Source organism: Passer montanus, unplaced genomic scaffold (assembly GCF_014805655.1).
Source record: "Passer montanus isolate IOZ18808 unplaced genomic scaffold, ASM1480565v1 scaffold20, whole genome shotgun sequence".
Lineage (NCBI taxonomy): Eukaryota > Metazoa > Chordata > Aves > Passeriformes > Passeridae > Passer > Passer montanus.
The window spans coordinates 796165-820605 of NW_024366592.1; the positions used below are offsets into that span (position 1 = coordinate 796165).

The window sequence follows — 24441 nt, forward strand, 5'->3', positions numbered from 1 at the left end:
TGACATGCAAATGTAAACACGGTCTTGTGTTCACTGGGCACAGAGAGAATCCAATCTCTGCCCCCAGCACAGGGAAACACAAAGCAGAACATTAGTTCAGGCAAAGGCAATCTCCCAGCTAACACTTGCACTGGGTTTTTTTTCTTCCAGTTCACACACATCCACTTGAAATATTCAAGTGTGCAGCATTTTTATAAAGGCCTTCGAGTATTTCAGTCTAGAAATTACCACAAATGAAGCACTTAAAAAGATTTAATCAACTGATATTTTTGAAAAGTGTTGGTTCAACTTCAGAGTGGAATACACAGTGGACCCTTCCTGATTCAGGCACAGAAGAGACTTTTCCCTCTTCAGGTTCAGGCTATTCAGGTTTGGTTATTTCACTCATTTTCAATTGTGCAGTAGTTGGCTGGATGCTCACTTGTAGTGAGGGCTCCATTCAGCACTTCTTTGCAAGTGGTCAGAAGGAATTGAAAATTTAAATTTACTGTACATCTGATTAATATCACAAAAGAGTCTCACAAGACCCAGTCCAGAAAATCTTGAAGCAACTTGAAACACCTATATTTTAAAACAATGTAGTTTTTAAAGGCTTTTATTTCTTAGAAAAATTTCTTGCAACTTGTTTTGAAGTTTGAATTTGTCCAACACTGAATGCAATGATGGCTAATTCTCCCTAATTTATTTATTTAATCAGTTTCATGCTCTCTCATTTTCTTCCATAGAGATCTTGTAAGCATTTATATGAAATTTATAGATATGAGCTAAGAATTTATGTTTTTGATGCTTTCTTGTTCCTAAAGTTCTCCAAGAATTGGGCAAAGAACTGAAATCAGATCAAGAATCTCTCCCTGATTCCTGATTTTTGTTTAGTCAGTGTTTAGAGGATTTGAATAAAGTTGGTATTTGTTCCTGACTCAAATTTCCTCTTCCAATCTTGTGATGACCTCAACTACTCAAAATTCCTTGTAAGCTTTCATCAAAAAATTAAGATGCACAAATACTCTTTAACTAACTAATCTCTGCTACCTCATTTAAAGAAAATAAAATATTTATATTACAGAATATATAAGGTTCAGCATTAAATCCTATAGTAAAATATTTAACTGCATGTTGTATGTATCACACATATCTAGATTTAACACATGGAAGTCACTGTGGATATGTCCACTCCTCAAGAAATTGAATAAAACAGAATAAAAATGCTCGGCCATGCCACTGCAGCTGCAAAGACAGATATTCAGTACTATAAATGGACAGAAGAGAAGTATTTCCCCTCATTTGATCTTGCTATTCTTTTTCACAGTGCAAGAGTGCGGAGAAATATATTTAAATAACTTCCAAGAAGTCTCATAAGCACCAACATCATCCATCTTCCCCAAGTGATTCAAGAAGCAGCATACAGGCCACAAAATTGACTATGGAGCAGAATATTCTCTTTTCACGGCATTCCCCTCAAACATCCTGTATTCTGAAGGCATTAATTTTGCAAACTAAAACCTGCATTAAAAACATTCTCGAGCCAGACAAGCATGGACTTCCCCCCTCCTTAAGAACAAAAAGTCATTGAGAAAGTCTGGTGAACACTGAGCCCAGGACCTGAGCCTGAGAAAGGTCAAGTCTGTTCTAAATGCAGAGCCAGTGGTGTTCCAAAGGAGCTCAAAAATCCACATCCTCTGCTCTCCCACTCCCAATATAAACGCTGAGTTATTTAGATAAGCTTTTTGGGACAAAGGTTAATGAGCCTTTAGGTCAAAGCCCAATAGTAATCAGCATTATCAAATTAAATAGCTATTCTTATGGTTGTGCTCCCCATTTTTCCCCCCAGGGAAAAAAGAAAAGTTGTTAATCCAAATTGGAAACAAGCAAAATAAAACAACAACAAAAAAACTTTCCCAACAATTTTTCCTAAGCTTGAATACCATATCCACACTGCACAGTCCCTTTACAATCACAGACCTTTTTGTCAGACACTGTTCTGGTTGATTTTTCCAAAATAAAATCAAGATCTTAGTTTGTTATATGGAAATGAGAGACAATCTTTCCTGCCTCCAAAAAGAGTTCACAACTAAAATGAAAGTGCTTGTAATGAAATAGACATGATTAAAACATGTACAGAAAATAAATTGAGTACTTCTAAGTCAGAAATTAAGTAGCAGAACAATAGCTACAAGAGTTCAGGATCCCAGGCACTAAGTGACTAATGACCACCACAATTAACAGACACATTCTTCACTGCACTTAGGTAATTGTTCAGATTTGCTGAGATAATTTGTTAAATGCCTGCATCACAAACACAGCTATTTTCAGTTGTCTCCTACTGCTCTGCAGCATTAAATTATACAACAGGGAATGGGACAGCACAAGATTTAATGAAGAGGCTTGGGAGTCCTGGGCGAACATGAATTTCCCTGCTCAGTTCACAGTGACAAGGAAACATCTCTCAGGAAAAGCTTTCCATGGAGCCACAAGGGGAAAAACCCTGGGATACATCCTGCCAGATGGGATTGTGGATTGTGTTAACACCATGAATTTGTACCCCAGACTGGGTACTAGCAAGCTACCAGCACAGGACACTGGGTCACACCTCTCACTTCCAGCTAGTCCTGGAGGTGAAAGTCCGCAATCTTCTGCTCAGGCTCCTCTAACAGGCAGAAGAGGCAGCACAGCTTCTCTTGAAATCTCCAGTTACAAAATCCTGTCTTCAGTGCTTATGAAGCTTTTCCAAGCTATCCATTAAGTGCCTTCTTCACAGTTTCAAACAGTAAGATGAAAAAAAAAAACAAACTAACAACACCACGTGCAAACATGGCTGTGAAGCTGCCATGCCAGCAAAGAGGGATTTGAGTTTGTCTGGAAACAGCAAAGGCCTCCATTTCAAAAAGGGTTTTGCTTCCATTCATCTTCCTACAGATCTGAATTATAGTTCTCCCCTCTTCCAAAATCTGTTCAACCCAACCCCGCACAGTTGGTTTTGTGATTGTACATCTAAGATGATTTTATGATTTGTACCAGCAGTAACTTGATAGCCAGCCCTGTAGAAGATACTTGTCTCCTCTTCCTCTTGCCACTGTTCTATTAACAGATGCTATTACTCTCCATATTAACAAATGCATTCAAATATGCATTGGCATCTTAAAATTATTTTATAAACTACACCAGACACTTTGGCTGTGTCTTAGACACATTATATCTGCTGCTTCAATCCTTTGTTCTGATTACTGTGCCAGGAAACTATATAAATGCTGGTCATAACATGTATGTTTAAAAAAAGCTATGAAAATTTTGGACATTTTGTAAAAAGCTAAAGAAACTAATTCAGATTTTACATGATGATTTAGGAGGAACTCCATTGTTTCTGCAATGCCAAAAGTTGCATGGAAACAGAGCCATTTAGGATTGGATGCTAACTCTTCTAAAAAGTTCAGGAAATATCAAACTGCTGGAAAAGCACAACAGATTTTCTTATGTATTTTAATAGCAACCTTTGGGATTAGTAGCACAGAAGTATTAATCATTAAAATACTTTCTTTGCCTCCTTTGCATCTTGTGATCCACTCTCAGCCATGAATTGTAAAGTCTCATGGAGGCATTGTAATTAACATGCTTCCTTCCCTGCTGGAACCATGCTGATTTTTTAAAGGGAAGTGAAAGACATTCTTCCACTTACAATCGAATGTAAATTGTATAATTTATTAATTATTTCAGTAGCACTTGATATTTATTTTAATTAATCTTTAAGTCAGACATTAACACTGGGGAGTAACAGCAGGACATCAGAAGCAGCAAAAGGTTTTTCCTTTTGCTTGAGTGCATTTTTGATGAAAAAAATAGATAATGCACTTTTTTCTTCTTAAAGTATGAAAAACAAAGTTTGGTGAAATTAAACCACATGAAATGTTTTAAAAGAGAACAGAAAGCATTTGAATGGAATAGCTGTATGAGCAAGCCATGGGAATTCCTGCTGATAAACCAACAACACTTCCCATGGCCTGTGGGAAGAGCAGATGATGACAACCACAGGCCAAGGTTGTCCTCCCTCCATCTCATGCAAGCCACAGCAACAAGCCCTTGCCTACCCCAGGAATTTGTAGCTGAACCAACTTTTGCCACGGCACTGATAACTCAAAGCAGCAAAAATAATGCACAATTTTTTTTGTTCACTTTTGGCTTTGTTTGTTTAAAATTAGTATGCATTTTTTCCCAGTCAAGCTGAGCTTCAGCAACCTGACATTCTGCTGAATCTTTTATTGAAAAATAGGAATTACTTTGGTCCCTTAAAACATTGAGTACAAGATGCTTGACTTTTAACTCAATTTTTACCTAAGAATTATTCCTTACTAAACTGCTACAGGATTTACATGAATACAGCTAGCACTAGCTGCTGTATTTCTCTACATTTGGCCTCTACAGATACCAGATATATACCAACATAAATATAATTTCTGGGAAAACACAGGCCCTCTTTTCTTAAAATAAAAAAATCAGAATCAGATTAAAATAGTAGACAGACCTGTATAAAAATAGTGTGTTTCAATGTTTTGGTTTTTCTAAGATGATGATAAATCTGCTTTAAAATTTTGGCCCTCCATGCCCCTAAATAAATCACTTAGTGTGTCATTTTTCTTCATCCATCTAATTGCAGCTGGAATAGGAAGGAAAAAACAGGGAAAAAAATGTTGGCATGAATTTTGCATCAGGGCCATTCAGGAACACATTTGGTCCATAACATGGGCAGGATTAATTAGTGCTGGCTTAGAACTCCACTGCACTCAGCTCATCGGTTTCTCCTCCTCCTGACACCACTTCCTTCCCCGTGCCCACACACTGTAATGCCCAGCTCTGGAAGCAAGGCAGACATGGAGTTTTTATCCTACTTAGAATTGCATCAGGCAACTGCTCTCTGGAAGAAAGTTCTTCTACTCTGTGCTGCCAAATTGCGAAAAAAAAACAAAACCAAAAAAACAGATAAAAGAAAGAGCCACAACTCCTCGCACCCCTTACAATCTCAAGACTCTTCCACTTAAGGATACAAGAAGTAATTTCCACCTATTTTAAGTGACTCAAATCTGCTCTGAACAAGATAACTGATGGTTTTTTAGGCAGGAATTACGTCCCAGCATTTTACATGGCTTCAGATACTGAATATTTTCACAATATCCTCCAAAAACCTCTCTCCACCAAAGGAACCCAAGGATAAATACTTTAGCATGGAGATTTTCTCCCTTTTTAAACTCTGCAATAAAGTAATCAGAGACATGTGCTTAAACTTCATGGAGTGAAGCAAATCCCACCCCTTCTTTTTCTGATCAATGCACAGAGAAATGCAGAGGGGAAAGCAGCTGCTTTCCACAGGCAGGCAGTACCAAATGCCACTTTCAAGGTCACAGTCCAGATAAGAAGTCACAGGGCAGAAACAACACAACTTTCCTTTTCATAATTGTTTTCTGAATCTGTCCGGTCACTCTGAGTTCATGCCATCATCTCCCTTTTTTATATGCCTTGCTGCTTTGCACATTTCAGTGAATCTTCACACACAATATCAAGTACAGACAATATAATGGGAATTAAAGCTCTTTGAAAGCCTATGCCACAAATTCAATTAGCAGTAGCAAGAACCCAGTAGTTAGCAGCAAGTCCAAAAAATGTAATAGGATTACTTGGAGGCTTAGTGATGAATCAAGTCCTACCCAAATACCTTCTTTTTTGGCTTTTTCCTCCTCCAGAAGTCAGCACAGAGAGACTGCTCTTTGTAATAATGTCCAGAATGATACTTTTGGTTAGTCTTTGAAAGATCTACTTCAAAGTCCATGAGCATTGTAATAATTATCATGAACAGCCAAGGAATTTTGTTTCAGAGTCTACAGTTTAAAACACGCAAAGCTAATCTTTATTAAAAGAATATGTATTATTGTATTTGTTGCCACTTCCAATCAGGAGAGATTCTCTATGAAAGATCTACTTCAAAGTCCATGAGCATTGTAATAATTATCATGAACAGCCAAGGAATTTTGTTTCAGAGTCTACAGTTTAAAATACATATTATTTTAATAAAAATTAGCTTTGTGTATTATTGTATTTGTTGCCACTTCCAGACAGATTCTCTACCCAGAAACACAGAGAAATGGAGGAATAAAATTCAATACTCTGCCACTATACAAAAGAGCTCCTTCCAAGGCAGAAATGACGACTCCCAGCCTTAAAAGCAATCAGTTCCAAGCACAAAACTACAGAGCAGTGGGGCCACCCACCAAACTGGAGCCAGCCCCAGGAGAAATGGAGAGCTACAGTGTGAGAGAAGCAAGTTTGAGATAACTGCTCCAGAAATGAGCTCAAACCCAACCACATCTAGCAGAGGCCTGTTCTGAGCTGTGAGAAAGCCCCCAGCCAGGCATTTACCTTCCACATCAGTAAATTGCCATCATTAGATTTAGGGAAGTCAGCTTTTCCATCTCCTTTTTGCTCTGGCTTCAGCAAAACCATTTCAGGGCTCTTTCTTGCCTACACCACATCAGGAAGTTGGTTGTGTATGAACAATATTTATCTGAGAATGTGCTTATTATGTCTAGGAATATCCCAGGAGGAATACACACATTTATTTAGTACACAGCAGTCAGTCATCTTCTGCTAGAAGTCTCCTTGATGCACTCAAGAAAAATTCAGCTCTTTGGCTGGAAAGAATTCCTAAAGCTCTGCAGTATTAACACACTAGAAGGGGCAAAAAGCTTTAATGCAATTATTACCAGTAGGTGGTATGCATTAACTATTATTTTCAAGCCAGCAGGTTATTCAGCAGCTTTAGAAACAATAAAACCCTCAAGACTTGAGGGAAAAAAAAGTAAAATATTTTTTAAAAAAATCATTAACCAATCTTATGCATTCATGATAAATTGCAATTATAAGCAGGCATTCATGCTGGGAATAATTAGCAGAATACCTCAACATTATTGAATGTCAATGAAGTCAAGAATACTCCTCACAAAAGAACAATACAGAGGAGGTGGCCAAGTTATATTTAAAAGGAGGCAGGAGCAATTTTGTTAATTGCAGGGAAAAATGCCAGCTGTAAACAGAATAAGCTCTCAGTTTGTAGCATTTCTTCAAAACCAGGAACCAAACGCCCTGAAGGGCAAAACATTTTGTTGCTAAAGTTTAAGAGAGGACAGGCTGCTTGCTGGCCAGATTTTGTTTTAAATACTTATTAATAATAAGGTATTGTTACTGCAAATTAGATCTCTGGTGAGTATTTTGAGTTCTGTCACCCACATGAGCCTCCCAAGACTGTAAAGTGTACATCTAAGGGAATGATTAACCTCACAAAAAATGTACTTCTAACGAGCAGTAACATGAATACAAAATGAACATTTCAATGCAATATGGGCAGATAAGGGAGCCTGTTCCCCTGCTTTTAATACATCCAAAGTCAAGTTTCATTTCTTAGGAATGCATTTGTAAATAAAATAATTTCTTAACAAAGTTGTCTGTGATAGTGTCTCAGTAGTGGTTTAGGCTGGTTTCTTCTTCTTTCATAACAATATTCAGTTGTCCGTTTTTAAGGAAAATGGAAGAAGAATTATTCTTTAAATGAGACTGCAAGAAGCTGAAACAAACAAAAATCCATACAAATATGTGAACCCCCAGATCTGCAGCACCTTGACTCTAAATTAGTTGCCTCAGACTAACCAAGAGCCTGAGTAGGATGCACAGACTGCAGACCTCTTAATATCTAAGTTTGTGCTGCTATAACTTGGCTAACAAATGCAGAATTTATGAACAAATAGAGGAATACCTAGCTACAGGGAAATTCCTATGTAAAAATATTTCTAATGAAGCAGAGAGGGCGAAAAGATTTTTCTGGTATGCTTGAAGAGAAGCAGGATGGTGGGTTAGTATCACAACAAGATGATAAAATACTTGGTAGTCCATTGGTAACTAAGGAATATGCTAAACAACACTTAAAATAGCAAACACAACATTAATATCCCTGGATAACTCACACAGAATACTTGAAATATATTTACAGATTATATCTATGGCCTACCTGTATCAAAATATACTACAATTTATACCTTATTACAACCTTCCAATATTTAAAGGGGGCTTATAAGAAAGATGGGGACAGATTTTTCAGTAGGACAAGAGGTGGTTCCGAAATAAAAGGGGATAGATTTGAACTTAATTCAAGGAATAAATTTTTTACACTGAGGGTGCAGAAACGCTGGAACAGGCTGCCCAGAGAGAGGCAGTAGATTACCCATCCTGGGAAACATTCAAGGGCAGATTGGAGAAGGTTCTGAGCAATCTGATCTATAAAAGATTCCCCTGCTCATTACAGCAGGGCTGGACTAAAAGATCTTTTAAATGGTCCCTTCCAGCTGAACCAATTCTATGATTTAAACTGAATATCCTTTACTTCCACATTACATTTGAACTAGTGCCCCAGAGTATTCTAAAATACTGTTTAAAAATAACAGTATTCTTAAATATTCTTATTTTAAAAGCTATTTTAAAGAGATATAAACTTAGTTAAAGAACTTGGAACAGCAAGATTGTGCCCAGAAGAACCACAACAAGAAAAAAACATGTGTTTTACTAAAGGACTTTTTAGATCCTCCTCATGCTGCAGCACGCCAGGCAAACATTTTCACAGAGAGCAGCCAGCGTGGCCCGGGCTGACCTTTAGCAAAGGCTTTGCTTACACGAGCAGGAGCAGCACGGCCGCATTAGGAAAGGCTCTGCTGGGTGCCTGGTGCCAGGGGAGGAGGAGGAGGCAGCAGCTTTTCCCCCAGCCATGCTGTCTGCCCAGCCCAGATGTGCTGCCACAGCTGGAGCACTCCAGAGCACACAGGGATCCCTGGCTCCTGAACCATGTTGATAGTACAGGGATAAAGTGTTTCTAAAATCATGGTATATTGAGGGGAGTTAGAAAGAAAGTTAGGCTTAGTAGGCCCTGGGAAGTGTTCTGCCTCTCTGGTTGAGCTGACAGGGGCTCCTGGGATGAGTGAAGAGATATGAAACTTGACTCCATGTTTCAGAAGGCTGGTTTATTATATTAGGATATATATTATATTAAAATGCTATATTAAAACTCTACTAAAAGAATAGAGAGAAAAGGATTCATCAGAAGGCTAGAAAGAACAGGACTGGAATCAATAACAAAGGCTTGTGACTCTCACAGAGTCCAAGCCAGCTGACTGTGATTGGCCACTAATTAGAAACAGCCAACATGCTCCAATCACAGATGTACCTGTTGCATTCCACAGCAGCAGATAGTTATTGTTTACATGTCTTTCCTGAGGCTCCTCAGCTAGAATAGGAGAAAAATCCTAGCAAAGGATTTAGCATAAAATATCATGGCTACAGGCCTCACGTTTGCCAGATCATGAGAAACTGCACCTCTGCAACCAGTATATGATAAATGATATAATTGTTAGATGTGATGATTGTTTAGTAATTAGATATAATTATTGTTTAATTGTAAGAAGAATCCTAAGAAACTATGTTCAAGGGTTTGAGGGGGATCATGAGAAACCTATGCTTGGAGGAAATCAATGTATACAAGAGAACAACATAAGTTCAATAATTAATATGTAAGTTATATAATGATAGAATATAAAAACATGTTCATCCCAAACCCACAGCAGAGTCAGATTTGGGTCTGTGCCCCTGACACCCAGAGCTCGTCAATAAAAGCACCTGTATATAATAATTCTGTGATTACGTGTTCATGAAGGCTAACAGTGCCAGGGGGATTTGGGCTTTGGAAAGGTGAAAAAGGATCAGCAAACCTGGTTCAACACCCACCCCATTCAACAGGAACAGGCTAATGCAGATGCTCCCAAAATCCTCCCAGGAATCAACCACTGGAGGTGAAAACAGTCAGGTTCACACTGCAGCAAATTCATAATTATTGCTGTTCAGTTCTAAAGGAAATTTGTTTATTTGAGCCAGCTAATCACATAAATACTCCAGAGTGCCATTTCTGGCCATTCCCAAACCAAGGCAGAAAGCTCCTCTGTTTGACTGAGGCTAACAGAAGCCAGGGGACCTCACAGAACAGGTAAACATGATCAGACTGACAGGACTGTGGCATCATTTATAAACTAGATATTGATGAGGCTGTGCAAACCAAAGGAGCCTTCCTGGTTTTGAACACCCTGAAATTACAAAAGCTCACACAGAACTGACACTAAGCAACTGCAAATCCAATTGAACTTGACAGAAATGGAAGCCACCTCAACAGCACAGAGAATAAGATGAAAAATACCAGTTGACTTCAGGCAAGTTGTGGTTTGTATATTTTCCTAGTAAGAAAGTGGGACACTTCCTACTGATTTATAAAGCGTTTCTATAACAAGTGTTTGTCTGTAGAGTTATTTTCATACACATCTTCTAAAACTCTAGTATATTAATGGCATTCACCTGAGTTGGAAGATAGACAAGATTTAAGGAAGTGTAAAATACTAATTGAGTAAACTAATTTTTCACTGTATAAAAAAAGCATATTACTATTATGATGCACAAACTGGAAATAAACACAATTTCTCTGCATTGCTAACATGAGCAACACCACAATCACAAATCTGAGTTTTGTGCATTTATGTATTATGAGAAAGGAAGAGATATGACATTCAAGGAAAAGCAAAATAACCCCGAGTTATTAGGTCTCATTCTCTTCCTTAGAAGACATTTGAGGGTAAAATTTAATTCCTAAACTATGATGATACTTCAGCTTTACAGAAGTCATGTCTCTGCTCATAAACAAATGATTTTAGCAAGAAACTCTATGAGTTAGACCACATTGTCCTCCTGGTACCTACTCAGAAGAACCTGGAGGCAGACACAGCTGGACCAGCAGCACAGACAAGGGGATAAGTCTCAAGGGCTAAAAGAAGGCCTTTCCCAGAACAACTTCAAACATAAAATTTTATCATTAGGTAAAACAGCTTCTCATAGCTTGTGCACTGCTGTCAGAGCACACAGTGTGCACATCAGATCTGTACAGCACACCTCACAGTCCATGTTCTCACTTACACATGACTAACCACACATTATCTTCCTTTGACAAAACCTGAGTCAATAAGCACCTTCTGCTATCAGGCTGCCCCTAAATCATGAGCTGTTTTCTGAAAGATTATGGGTTTTTTGTTTTTTTTTTTTTTTGTAAAAAGAGCAATAATTGGATTTTCTACAACTGCAAGGGCATAGAGGTTGAGCCAAGGTTTGTATGTCATTAACTTGAGGATTTCCATACATTCCAGTGGGTTGGTCTGTTTGTTTTCCCAAATGGGGGATGGAAGAGGATTTTGTTTTCCCCTGCTGGGTTTTGTTTTTTTTTGTTTGGTTGGTTTTTTGTTGTTTTTGGGGTTTTTTTTGTTTGTTTGTTTTTTAAGACCCAGAGTCTTCCAGAAAATAAGTTTACTTGTTTGCACCAAGAAATCTGAGCTATGCACACACAGTAGAATAGTAATGTTTTTTGGATACAATACATTGATCTTTATGCACACACAGTTCAGTTTCACTTTATGTTTCCACTCAAGTTTTTTACATAACTAGAAAGAGATCACAGTTCCTGAAGAGCCTATGCAATTCAAGACAAAAAAAAGCTGAATCCACATGAATGATGATCACATCTCACATAATTTAAAGAGAGCAAATCACTTTTTAAAAGAGTGAGCACTTTGACAGATACCAAACACTTAGAATTCCTGACAGTGGCGCTTAAAAAAAAATAGGAAAAGCAAAAAAGGCAAAAATAAAGGCCTCAAAAAGAGGAATAGGGGATTTTCTGGGCGAGGCACTAAACAAAAAGGCTTGAAACCAACCTGCAACCCTAGAGCGATGTTCCTGAAGGCTGAAACTTGTCCATAATCCTTTATCATGCAGAAGTGTTGGCTGGAACAAACCTCCAGATCTTCACAACTTCTACCATCTTCAGAACAGTGCAGCAGCTCCTTCACACAGAAGTTTCCTACTCCTCTTCAGCTTCTAACTCTCCAGCCTTCTACCTGCCTCTCACATCCTCTATCCCACTCTTTGTCCTCTCCAGCATCTCACTAAAACTCTCCTCACCTGTGCATGCTCAGTCATTCCCTGGGGAGGGGCAATCCTCCCCTGCCCTTCCAAGGCTCATCAGCTACCAAGGATGAAAAAAGATCAACAAGCAGCTCCTCCCCTACCTAGCCAGAGTCTCCTTTCAAAAAAAACAAGTCTCACCTGCAGATTAACAACATCACTAAACAGTTCAGCAAAGAGAAGAAAAGAAGAACTCTAGAGATGAAAGAAAACAGCAAGATTTTAGTGACCTTTCATTAAATTTGAGGAACAAAAAAATCCCAAAACCAGAGAAGGCATGCAAAAAAATTTCTGGCAGTAAAAACTTGATGAGCTTTTGTAGTGTCCCAGGAGCTCATGAGGTGTAATGTCCCAGCACATATCATAGCTGAGACTGCCACAAGACACAGAATGTCACCATATAAAATCAGAAAGCTTCAACCCATAAAGAGTAACACCTTACCTCTTCAGAAGGCTTCAACCCACACACAGTAACACCATTCCCCTCCGGAGGGCTGCAGCGTGTGCCCTCCTTGTCCCCCAGCCCAGCCTTTTATACCCCCAAGTCAATGCCCTGCACCTGTGTGCCCTGTGTGCCCTCTGTGGTTGGTCAGTGCCCCTGGGCACTCCATGGCTCGTTCCCTGCAATGCTGCTCACCTGTGCTGCACAGCTGCAGCCACTCAGGGATGAGCACAGCCCCACCCCACGCACCACTGACTCTGTGCCTGCAGTGCAGTGCACGCTCACACTTACAGAAGAGTCATTAATACTTGGCTGCCCCTAAAAACAGCTCCAGTTTCAGACATCAGCCATCAAACATTATCCAACGTGGTATAAAGCATGGTGGAAATCACACCAAGATTCTGAGGGCAGGCTCAGACTAAAGCACAAATATGACAAGCCAGCATCTGATGAAGCCCCACCTGCGATTATATAATGTTAAGATCTCTTAAATAATAAACTGAATTACCTCTCCAATCCATATTCCTGATCTTGGTGAACCCTTGGGAGTAAACAAGGAATTTCATGATCTGGAAGAAATCGCCTCTTTCAGATTTGGCTTCTGAAGTTTTAAACCGACCTTGAAATGAGCTTTATCATAAAAAGGAATCACTTTTGGAAAACATATTTTTCAATGAAGACAGTTTAGGCTGTAGCCCCAGATTAAAACAATGTGAAAACATTAAGTCCTTATCATGGCATGAAGTTAAGGATTAAAGTGTAGGTACAACTAGAAGCAAGATATAAAAATATTTACTTTCCCAGTATATCTCCTTATCTCTGCAAGCCATGTCTGTTTGTTGTCCTAACAAATACATTTTTCCTGTAGCAGCTTTTACCCTCCAGAGCTAGGACAGGCTGGATTCAACCATGCATCAGTGCCATGTCAACCAAGCTCTAAATGTCAAATCTTCTGTAGACTGAAGCAGAAGTAACAGCTTTGATTCTCCAGACTGAGGCTGACTTTGCAGTTCTGGAAGTCAATGAAAAATGTTTGACTTGTAAACTGAGCAGATTTGGTCTGGATGTCACAGAGAAAAAAATAAATGTAGTGCTCTCAGCATGTCAGCTTGACAGGGTCACTTTGCTTTTCTGACCACAATTCTGCTTTAAAACTAACCTTTCAGCAGCTGCTCAGTTCCAGTCATCAATCCTACTACTGTTGAAAAGCAATTGCAAAAACACCCATTGACTTCAGCAGGAACAGGATGAGGCTCTTATCTTATAAATGATAGTCTTATGACACACAAAATGAACATAAAAAATCTCACTATGATTCAGACAGGCAGAAAATATCCCCATTGACCCATCTAAGCTCACTGGAGACCTACGTCCATTTGTTTTCAGTTCAACAAACAGAAGGGTTTATGATTTTTTTAAAATAAATCAAGACAAGGATATGATAGAAAACAAAACCTACTCTATCGCTGGTTGAATCTGCTGATCAGCTTCATAATAAAGTGGAAAATCTCTGATTCTTAACCATATCTAAAAGGTAAGTACAGCCCCCTGGGTAAGGCTGCATTTTATAAATTGTGATAGGTCCACACTCAAAGCACTCTTGGCTTACCAAACTCAAAACTTTTACGGAAAAGATTTGAACCCTTTAAATAGAGCAGTTACATTGTAATGCAAATCATCAAGTTGCAGGACAATTAAAATTCTCCTGTTTCATTGCCCTCTGGGCAACAATTGATTCTGAGACACCAGCAGGCCTCCAGAGGGAAACAGAACAAAAAGACAAGCAAGAAGACATAAGCCAGCAGAATGAGGGTTTCAAATCCAAAATACATTACCTTCACTGCAGCATTTTTACCACAAAGAGTTGTCCCCAGCAGAACATGATAAAATGGATGTCTTTTCCCCTGTTTGGTTTGCCTGCTTTTGCAAATCCATGCAGTAACAATCTGCTTGGTTCCTGGCTTTCAGTGCATCTTTTCCAAATTGTTTGGGTCCATTGGAAACAGAGATTCTTCCCACCCCACACGCTGAGCTGTCATCACTACATAAGTGTGTTCTGAGCAGCTACAGTTTTCTATACACTAATTAAAGCTTCATATAGAACCTCAGCTAATTAAAATTCCAATGAAGTAATTCTGAAATGAACTGTCTGCAACTGGGTATTTACATGAAAATACCTGCTGATGAACGGGTGTTTCTATTCTTCTCCCTCCTGCTTTTTTCAGCAGCAGTCAACAGCTGTGGGCACACAAAGCATGGAAAACAATTCAAGATTCACATGTTAAACCCCGAGGTATTTTTTCCTCACAGTCATAATCCCCATTAGTGCCTCTACAATATGCTCTCCAGTGTTACATACCTGGGGTTTGTTTCTATTTCTGAATTCCAGAATCCTACAGTTACCTTTGATTTTTTTTTTTACTACTATTATCCTCACTGTGTGCATGAAAACAAAATAATTTATAAATTTCTCATAAGAGCCTGTCTGCAGGAACTTTTCACAGCCAAAGAAAGTCCAGAGAATGTCAGTAATAAATTTATATATTGCCTTCAAGGAAACAAAACAAGAAAAACCAAAAACCCCTAAACAAAACCAGATAAATACAACCCAAACTCAAAAGCTTTCTGTGAATATATTGTATTTTTCTCTTTTTGTTTATAAGCCAGAAAGGTGCAAAATCTCCTATGCTGTAAATAGGTCCTTGCCAGATACATTTTTAGTGTGGTACAATCAAGACAAACTTGAGTCAGACCAGCTCCTGCTAGATTTGAGACCAAGAAAAATATTCCAAGCCTTTTGTTTTATTTCTAATGGCAATACCTCTAAATTAGTAATTATAGCCCTGAACTGTTTGCATTATCTACTGCACCAAGCAAAACAAAACCCTTAGGGAGAACCTGAAAATAACACTGGCCATACTCAACTGTAACAATTTCCATTGCCCAAACAGAGAAAAGTTCAAAAAGTACATCAACAATATAATTAATAGTAGGAATTTGGATTATAAAAACCCCTTCAAAATATCAGTTTTTGTCTATATATGAAACATAACCAAAACATCTACTTGTTATCATTTTTATCTCCTGTAGAACTCTATGCCCGAACACTTAGACTACAAGCACCTTATTCTGATAAATCTGCACTTAGTAAAACATTAAGTAGCATTAAATGAAAATATGATGCATTTAATTAGAAAAACCAACCATAAAATTTTAAGCCAAATCATATCTTTAGTATCAGAGGCTTATTAAAAAGCTCAGGCATGTAAGTGCCAGTTTTCCAAGGGCAGTTCTACTCAGAGTCACTGGAGTGTTCTCACTAGAATGACACACCACAATATGCTAATAAATAACTCAAATTATACTCTACTTGCAAATTCTCTGGGCCTGTTTTAAAAGAGTATCTAAAAGCCCATTATAGAATGTAAGCAAAATCACACAGTGTATTATGAATTGACTGTTCTGGCTGATGGATTTTGGAGTGCTCAGCACCTTTTTACATGGGTTATATCTTGCAACAACAGTACCTTAAAGAAGTTCCAAGATCTTTTAAAGTTGTTTTTTTGTGACTTAATCATAAGTGAAGTGGGAATGGATATAAAAGGATATTTCAACTAAGCTTACCATCAAATAAGGGTACAGCAAGATACTCTGTCCCATCATCCAGGTTGGGATTGAGGATATCAGACAACATTGGCCTCATTATTGATGACTGGGGGACTCCAGTGACTGGACCTCTTCTGACTTTGTGACACTGATCACAGCCCTTCCATTGGTCCAGTTTGGAATTCATGTTGATACCTCATGAATGGCTAGAGGCTGGATGGAGTTACAGAATAAAGCAGGGATTGATTCAAAGGATCTCCTCCATGGATCCACCTTGGGCAGCACCAGAGCCCAGCCAGGGCTGCACCCAGGATGAACCCAAATGGCCCCAAAATGCACGAGCGCTGCCGGGGTCTCTCCCTGGGCTCAGCTCTGCTCCATGTGCACATTGCAGTTCAGTGTCCAATCCCAGCTGCAGCCCCTGCAGTCCCACCCTGCTTGTTTTTCTCTCTGCAGCCCACGGGGTTTGTGCTCCTGGGCTGAGATTGGGATCATTTGTCCTTGGTGCCCAGCTGGAGCAGGAATTGTTTTGTCTCCCTGCTCTGTGCAGAGCTCACCATCCCTAATATGAAGTTCAAACCCACACACTAAAGCAGCACAGAATCTGAAAAACATAAAAGCTGAAACCTGAGGCATCAATGTCACTGGCCATTTCCCTAGCCACTCTATGAGGATGGGCAATCTGCCAGGCTGATTGTCCTCATGGCAGGTAGGATTTCCCTTTTATCCAGTCTGAAACTGTCCCTTTTTAATCTGAGCCTGCTGTGTCTTGTCCTCCCAGAGTGCCCCACATCAAGAGCCTGGTTTCAACTTCCCAGCCAGTTCCTCAGGCGTGCTGGGGGGCTGGAGGATCCCTCTCCTCCAGGGCAAGTGCTCCAGGCCCCTTTGTCATCGTGGCAGTCTTTGCTGCTCTTACTCAGTGCTCTTCCAGGGGAAAGGCATGGCAAAACCAAAAGTGGTTTTCCAGGCATGGTCTATGAATGCTGAGCAGAGGAGATGATTCCTTCCTATAAACTACTGTCCCTTCTGTGTTTTTCCTGAGGATGGGTGCAAAACACATCTTTTCCCAATCATCAAAAGCTCCATGACATCAATCCCCACCATCTTTCAGAGAACACTTTCAGAAACCTGGAATGCAGAGAAGCTCTTCACAGAGACCTGTTTAGCTAAAAATTTGCCCAACTCTTCTAAAGCTGTTCCAACTGCAGGCTACTTTTGTAAGGTGCAGCTGTGTCCTTTATCCTGCTCATGGCTACATATTCCCACATCCTTCTCTATCCCACTCTTTGGGACACAGTCTTGGGTCAATTCAGTTCAGTGATTCAAGATAAAACCAATGCAAAACCTTTTTTCGGTTTATTTTTCTGTCATATCAGCAAACCCTTCCGTTCAGTCAAGGGGCTGAGAGACCATAAGATTGAATTCTATGGAAATCACAAGAATCCACAGGAAGAAACAGAGGGCAGAGCTGGATGTAAACAACTTTTTATCAGCTCAAGATGAACATTAAATCTTTTCTTGAGTGTTTTCCTGGATCTAAACCATGGCAACCACAGAGCTAGAAACAGCTCTGTATTTTCCTGCAATGTTTAGATTCTGATACATTTAGCATATTGTATTTGGAGAGTGAACATCTCCCACAGAACAAGTTGTGAATAAATGTTGACTATTTTAATTTTCTGCTTCATTCTTCTCATATGTATTGGTCATAACACAACTTCTGCACTCTGAACTTCACTGTACTAATCTAGCAGAAATTAAGAGTTTAATGATTGCTTATTTATGCTTCTGCTGTGACCTAATAAAAGCCTAATCTGAAATATATCAGCATTAGATGCCATATATCTCACAGACAAATATTTTGACACATAACACAGGTAAACATCAAAAAATACAATTATATATAGTAAGAAAACATGAAGTCTTTAAAAAGAATCTGTGTCCCTCCTTCTCACACACCATAATGATTCAAGTAATGGATTTATAGCAAGGAAAAAAAATCCTCTGCTTCATATATACTGTTCAAAGATTTTTCAGACTATATCTACAATCAAAAATCGCACAAGGATCTGGCTTTGAGAGTGGAGAGAATTGACAGTGACAGGGAACACGCTCAGCTGGAGCCTCCCTTCATCTCTGAATCCATGGAGGAAATCTCAAGCCTTTTTTAGCTATTGAAAGAGCTGACATTAAACCTGAAGAGCCCCAAGCAGAGGCCAAGACATTCTAGCTCAACACTCCCCGTGCAGAAAGACCTGGATTCCCTTGCAGATCAGCTTATCTCATGTGCTCACTTGAGATAAGAACATTTGTGCCAGCGTTTTACTGCAGAACAGTCAAAATGCTGCAAATTCAAGCACTGGTTTATCTCCCAGAACTTGCAGCAGGACTTTCATCACGATGCAGACTCACCAAACATCAGTGATCACTGGAAAGTCTTGGCCATCACAGCAGAAATAGGTTGGGTGTCATTTGCAGCCCTGAAAATTAATTATTTATTTAATTAATTAAATCTTAATGTCTCTTCAATCCATTTCAAAGTTCACTGTGGTCTGGTTTTCCTACTTCACAGGCAGGGAAAGCTTCTAATCTAATATTTTGCTTGTATCATCTGTTTCCATGCCCCTATTTCTTCCATGTATTTTCGGGGAAAGCCATCAGTTGTGGTTCCCACAATTTTTGTAAATGGGACATTTTTTTCTAGACTGTAGGAAAAAAAATAGATAGATACAGTTTGTACTAGTTTTCTAATATACTAAATCCTCTTCATATCACAAGCCCTATATTTTTTTTCTAACTGATTAAAAAGAAAAGACATTAATCAAATGAAATACTATCTTTTTGTTCTTTCCTGATAGAAGTCATTTCTTAATTGCTTGTGGAATGCAAGTTCACAGGTTTTTTCTCCAATTGATGGAAATAGTAAAAGTTTTTTTCACTATGTATTTTTGTGAGTGTCATTTTTCTGACAGCTCAGTAATTTCACCTTTCCTTTCCTTTCCTTTCCTTTCCTTTCCTTTCCTTTCCTTTCCTTTCCTTTCCTTTCCTTTCCTTTCCTTCTTTTTAACATGTGAACATCCCAAGGAGCAAACCACCAGAAATTGTCTTTGGTCATAATTTTTATCAAATCAGAGATGGAAATTTAGGTAAGGGAAAAAAAAGTACCAAATGACTTGGTGGCAAAGGTTAATCTTCCCTGTCATGGCTCCTTGTACCATGTTTTACCACAGCTGGTTTTGGTTTGTGAGATTTTTTTTGAGGGTTTGTTTGTTTTTAATTTCTTGTATAAATAACATATGTGACAGAGAATAAAAACTGGTTTCATCCCTGAAGAGTTTTTGCAATCACCTGGGATGTAAGAAACAGAATTTAGAATTTTAAATTGTTATTTGATTCAAGTCAGGTACTTGAGTCTGGGTTTTTTAAATCTTAAATAAATATTTCTCTATCACAAGACTGTTTAATCACTTTAGGATGATATTCCTTGTCTTATCCTTTTCTAAGCATATCTGGAAAGTAACTATTTTTTTCCAATGTTAAAAGAAGCATAAAAATCTCAAACACTTAGAATTATCTCAATAAGCAATATTCCTTTCTGGCAAATTCAATTACAGAAACAGATTTCTTTTATTTTTTTAAAATTTCTACTGAGATTATTAATAACTTCCTCTGTATACAGTGTTTAATTTTTAATGTAAATTACAAAAAAAAATAGTGCAGAACATAATTAAAGAACACAAATTCTGTTCTGTTACAAATAGAGTTCTGTAACTTGAGATAACATTCTCCTAGGCACTAAAAAATTGTCTTCCTTATGTCTGGATTTGGGTATAAGCACCCTCTGCAAGAATTTAACTTTGCAACTCATATTTTTCTGAGCTTGGATTAGGTTAAATGTTTAAGGATTTCTGTTTTCTGGGAAAAGTCTCTTATATGAGACTCAAGAAAAGCAGAATTCTCTCTAAAATTAGAAGGTACAATAATTATGTATAAGGAAGATATATACCATTTAAAATCCCTTGCCTCTTGTCATTAACACCTTAATTATCCAAGAAGGATTTTTTAAAGCTTTCATAGGGCAGTATAAGCCCTATATATGATGGGACTATTTTAATGCTGTAATATTTGCATTGCAGTGAAATGTAGAGGTCTTTATCTTGTGCTAGTCCCTTAATGGTTATGCATTCAAAAGATAATCTGTGTCCTAAAGTTTGTGTAGAACAGAAGTCAAACACAGGGGTCAGGTATACACTTAAAGTGAGAAATTTATAATCAGCTTGATGCTTTACCTTGTGTATTGTATTTATGGGGAGCCCCAATGAAGGAGGGAATGATGAATCTGACTCCATGTGCTCAGAAGGCCAATTCATTATTTTATAATATTATATTAAAGAATACAAAACTATACTATAATAAAGAACACAGAAAGGATACTTACAGAATGTTATAAAGATGATAATGAAAATTTGTGACTCTTTCCAGAGCCCTGACAAAGCTTGGCACTGATTGGTCATTGAGTCAAAACAACTCACAGCAGAAACCAATGAAACAATCACCTGTGGGTAAACAATCTCCAAACACATTCCAAAGGAGCAAAACACAGGAGAAGCAAACGAGATAATTTTTTTTTCCCTCTTCCTCTGAGGCTTCTCAGGCTTCCAGGAGAAAAATCCTGGGCAAGGGGATTTTTCAGAAAATGTGAATGCGACTCTTGTGCACTAACAGGACTTTACCATTGTGCAAATTTGTATTTTCTGCTACAAAAACCCCAAACCAAGCACTTTCCCATGGTCAGCAAGATAAAATTTCAGTCCCTTAATAAAACAACCTGCCTCTAAGAGCAGTTCAGCATTTTGAGGAGGAAATTGGCAGTTTTCTTCTATTCCATTGCACCACACAAAGACAAGAAACAGGGGTGATTTTTATCAGTTTTCCTTTCTGTTGTGAATAAATACCTCTGTGTATTCCACTGAGCAATGCATCCAAGCCTATAGATGATGAAAACATCAAATTCAGCTGCAAATCCTGTTCTCCTAGTTCTGTTACTTTTCCTGTGATTTTAGACACACTGGCCTAGTTGGCCAGCTCCTGTTTTTTTTAGAGTAGCAGATGTAAAATTAAAGCACTTCACCTGAAGATTTGGTGGGAAGTGGACTTTAGATATCTTACCTGGAAGACATTACTCCAGAAACCAAGAGGGACTAATTCTGCAGGGACATAAATCTCACCAAGTTATAGAAATTCTAAGCCAGACACAGCAAACAGCAGGCACCTGCTTCAGACAATGGTTCCAATGGAGCTCTTTGGATATGTACTCCCAATTCCAACTTCTTTGCAGCAGCCAAAATGGAAAGTACATGTTTTTCTGATATTAATTTTCTCCACAAGCAGTTTTTGACTCTCAGATGTCTGAGTGTCAAGCCACAGACATCCCAATCTACAGAACTGGGGATGAAATGTGAAGTGACAACATTTGACCAGTGATGTGCAGAACTCTGAAAACTTTTAGCAATTCCAAATCAATCCTCTACCATGTTCACTGAAAAAAAGTAAATTTCTTCGGTTAATATTTTCTTTTCTTTATGCCTATTAGAAACCTGCTGTTTTCACAGCAGAGCCTTACACATGTAAACAAAGTTTACTCACTTGTATCTTGAACAGCACAGATTTCACTCATTTTTGACCACCAGAAACTCACATGTGATCTTCTGCACACTGGAGAGACTTACTGTTTCCTTTGCACCTCTAACCTTACACAAATATTCACACCCATGGGTAATAAAGGTAAAACCATTCCAGAACAGACAGTTCACTCATTTTTGACCACCAGAAACTCACATGTGATCTTCTGCACACTGGAGAGATTTACTGTTTCCTGTGCACCTTACACAGATATTTACACCCATGGGTAATGAAGGTAAAACCATTCTAGAAAAGACAGATTTGGTAATGGTAGGAACAGAAAATGACAATTGTACAAGTAGCACATAAAGACTGCCAACACAACGAAAGCAAACAGCTAAGGCAATTTAAAGTGGCATTACTATAACATCTACCACAAACTTCTATGTACAAGGTCAAATCTAGGCAAGTAATCCATTAACATCTATGTACATTCACTTTGCAGAATTTCTTTCGAAAGCAAACAGCTAAGGCAATTTAAAGTGGCATTACTACAACATCTACCACAAACTTCTATGTATAAGGCCAAATCTAGGCAAATAATTAATTAGAAACTTATGTACATTCACTTTGCAGCATTTCTTCTAACAAGTGATACCTTCCCTCAATCTTCATGCTAATCAAAACTTTTCAACAAGCTGATCAACAAAAGTATTTATTACAACTTGAAATGGTGTTGCTTAGACAGGTGAGCAACTTTTTCTGTAACGTTTTGTGTGGGTGTTGATATAGAAGAAATTTGATATTTGTCCCACATGTGTGAAGAAATTAAAAAATCTTTGTGTATGCCCTTGTAAAATGAAAATGCAGCAGTAATAATAAAATATGGACAGAACAGTGGATATTCAGGAGTTCCTCCCATTATAAATTTTCTCAGTTCTCCTTAGTTCTAGGAAGGGCTGCAGAAAAATAGTCTTTTAGAAAAGAAACGTTCACATTGTTTAATCTTCAATTAAACTTAATTTCTCTAATGCTCTAAGTTATATGCATAGCAAATACACAGAACAAATCATCTAAGTCTCCTTAACATTTTTTTTTTTGTCTTACTAAAAGAAATAAAAGTCCCAGGCAGTACATTCTTTAACATGTGCAACACCCTAATTTGGTCATCATATCTGCTGCTTAGGCAAGGGATGTGTTTATGTAGCTAAGTTCAAATAATGAGAACAGAGACCTGGATTCTGTTCTTCCCTTTGCAGAGGGTATAAAATAAGAATCTGGACAATTCACATCTCAAGTACAACACTTAGTACCACAGCATTTGATTTTTAACAAGCTGCCATACGCTCAGCATTGATGCTAAGCTTCCTGTAAAGTCTCTCTGTCCTGTTGCAGTGGTTTCAATGTATATGAAATAGCAAAATACCAAGTTGTGCCTTTTGCACTAATATTGGCTCAAGCCTAGTGATCTCAGCATCCTACTATTTCAAAAGCAAATGTTAAAACAGCCAAAAAAATTCAGACTAAAGTTCTTTTAGACACTTTAGTAATTTTTTTCTTGTGAGCACGCTCAGCATTGATGCTAAGCTTCCTGTAAAGTCTCTCTGTCCTGTTGCAGTGGTTTCAATGTATATGAAATAGCAAAATACCAAGTTGTGCCTTTTGCACTAATATTGGCTCAAGCCTAGTGATCTCAGCATCCTGCTATTTCAAAAGCAAATAATAAAACAGCCCAAAAATTCAGACTAAAGTTCTTTTAGACACTTTAGTAACATTTTTCTTATGAGTAAGCAATAGCAGAACAGGACAAGGGGGAATGGCTTCAAACTGAAAGATAGTAGGGTTAGATTAGATATCAGGAAAAAATTCTTTACCCTGAGGGTGGTGAGACACTGGCACAGGTTGCCAGAGAAGTTCCAGGGATGTCCCATCCCTGGCAGTGTCCAAGGCCAGGCTGGAAGGGCTCTGAGCAGCCTGGGATAGTAGAAGTGTCCCTGCCCAAGGTAGGGTTTGGAAATGGAAGATTTTTAAGGTCCTTTCCATCCCAGACTGTTCTGTGATTCTGTGAATAAACCTCCACAAAGCAAACCAGATGACATATCTGATATCCTCTGACCACATCTCCAGCCCTGAGCAACTTTTAAGCAGGGACTTTGGAGCCAAGTTGCATCTGCCTGTTAATTTTTAAATATCTTTTCCTACAGTAAGCTTTTCCATCGGCTGCAACAAACACACATTCAAATACCTCCCCTTGCTGTTTTCCTGAGCTCATGGAAATCTCTTGTACCTGGAATACCCCCTGGCAAGCACACTGCAGCAGTGCTTCATTGAATGATTTATATAATTCACAACAGCTGCATCAGAAGAGAGTAAAAATATTGGAATAAACATATTAAAGTTATATAAACCAAATAAAATAAACACAAACAGAACAAGTATAAAAGCACAAGCAACCTGGATGGTAAATCTCTTATTGCAGTGGATTAAGTAAACCTTTGCACAGCTGTATTTTGTGTTTGCTCAGAACCAAACAGAGCACTTGAGGAACCTCAAAAAAGGAGGTACAGCAGACACAAAGTGTCTTTTCAGGGGTAAGCCCTTTCTACCTCACCCTCCACATCTGTAGTATTTTGGTATTTCACATTTTGTCTTTTCACAGGTGTACTGCAAGTCTTAGCTGAACACCATGCACCACA

At 38.4% G+C, this 24441-nt stretch overlaps 1 protein-coding gene across 1 annotated transcript in view; it reads right to left on the reverse strand.

Annotated features, from left to right (window-relative positions):
- Window positions 1-11930, reverse strand: part of PIK3C2G (phosphatidylinositol-4-phosphate 3-kinase catalytic subunit type 2 gamma) — a 247493-nt gene extending 235563 nt beyond the window's left edge. The window contains exon 1 of the mRNA XM_039708330.1: window positions 11826-11930. The gene's annotated coding sequence lies outside the window, so the exon portion shown is untranslated. The remainder of the gene's footprint in view (window positions 1-11825) is intronic.
- Between the last annotated feature and the right edge of the window lie 12511 nt (window positions 11931-24441).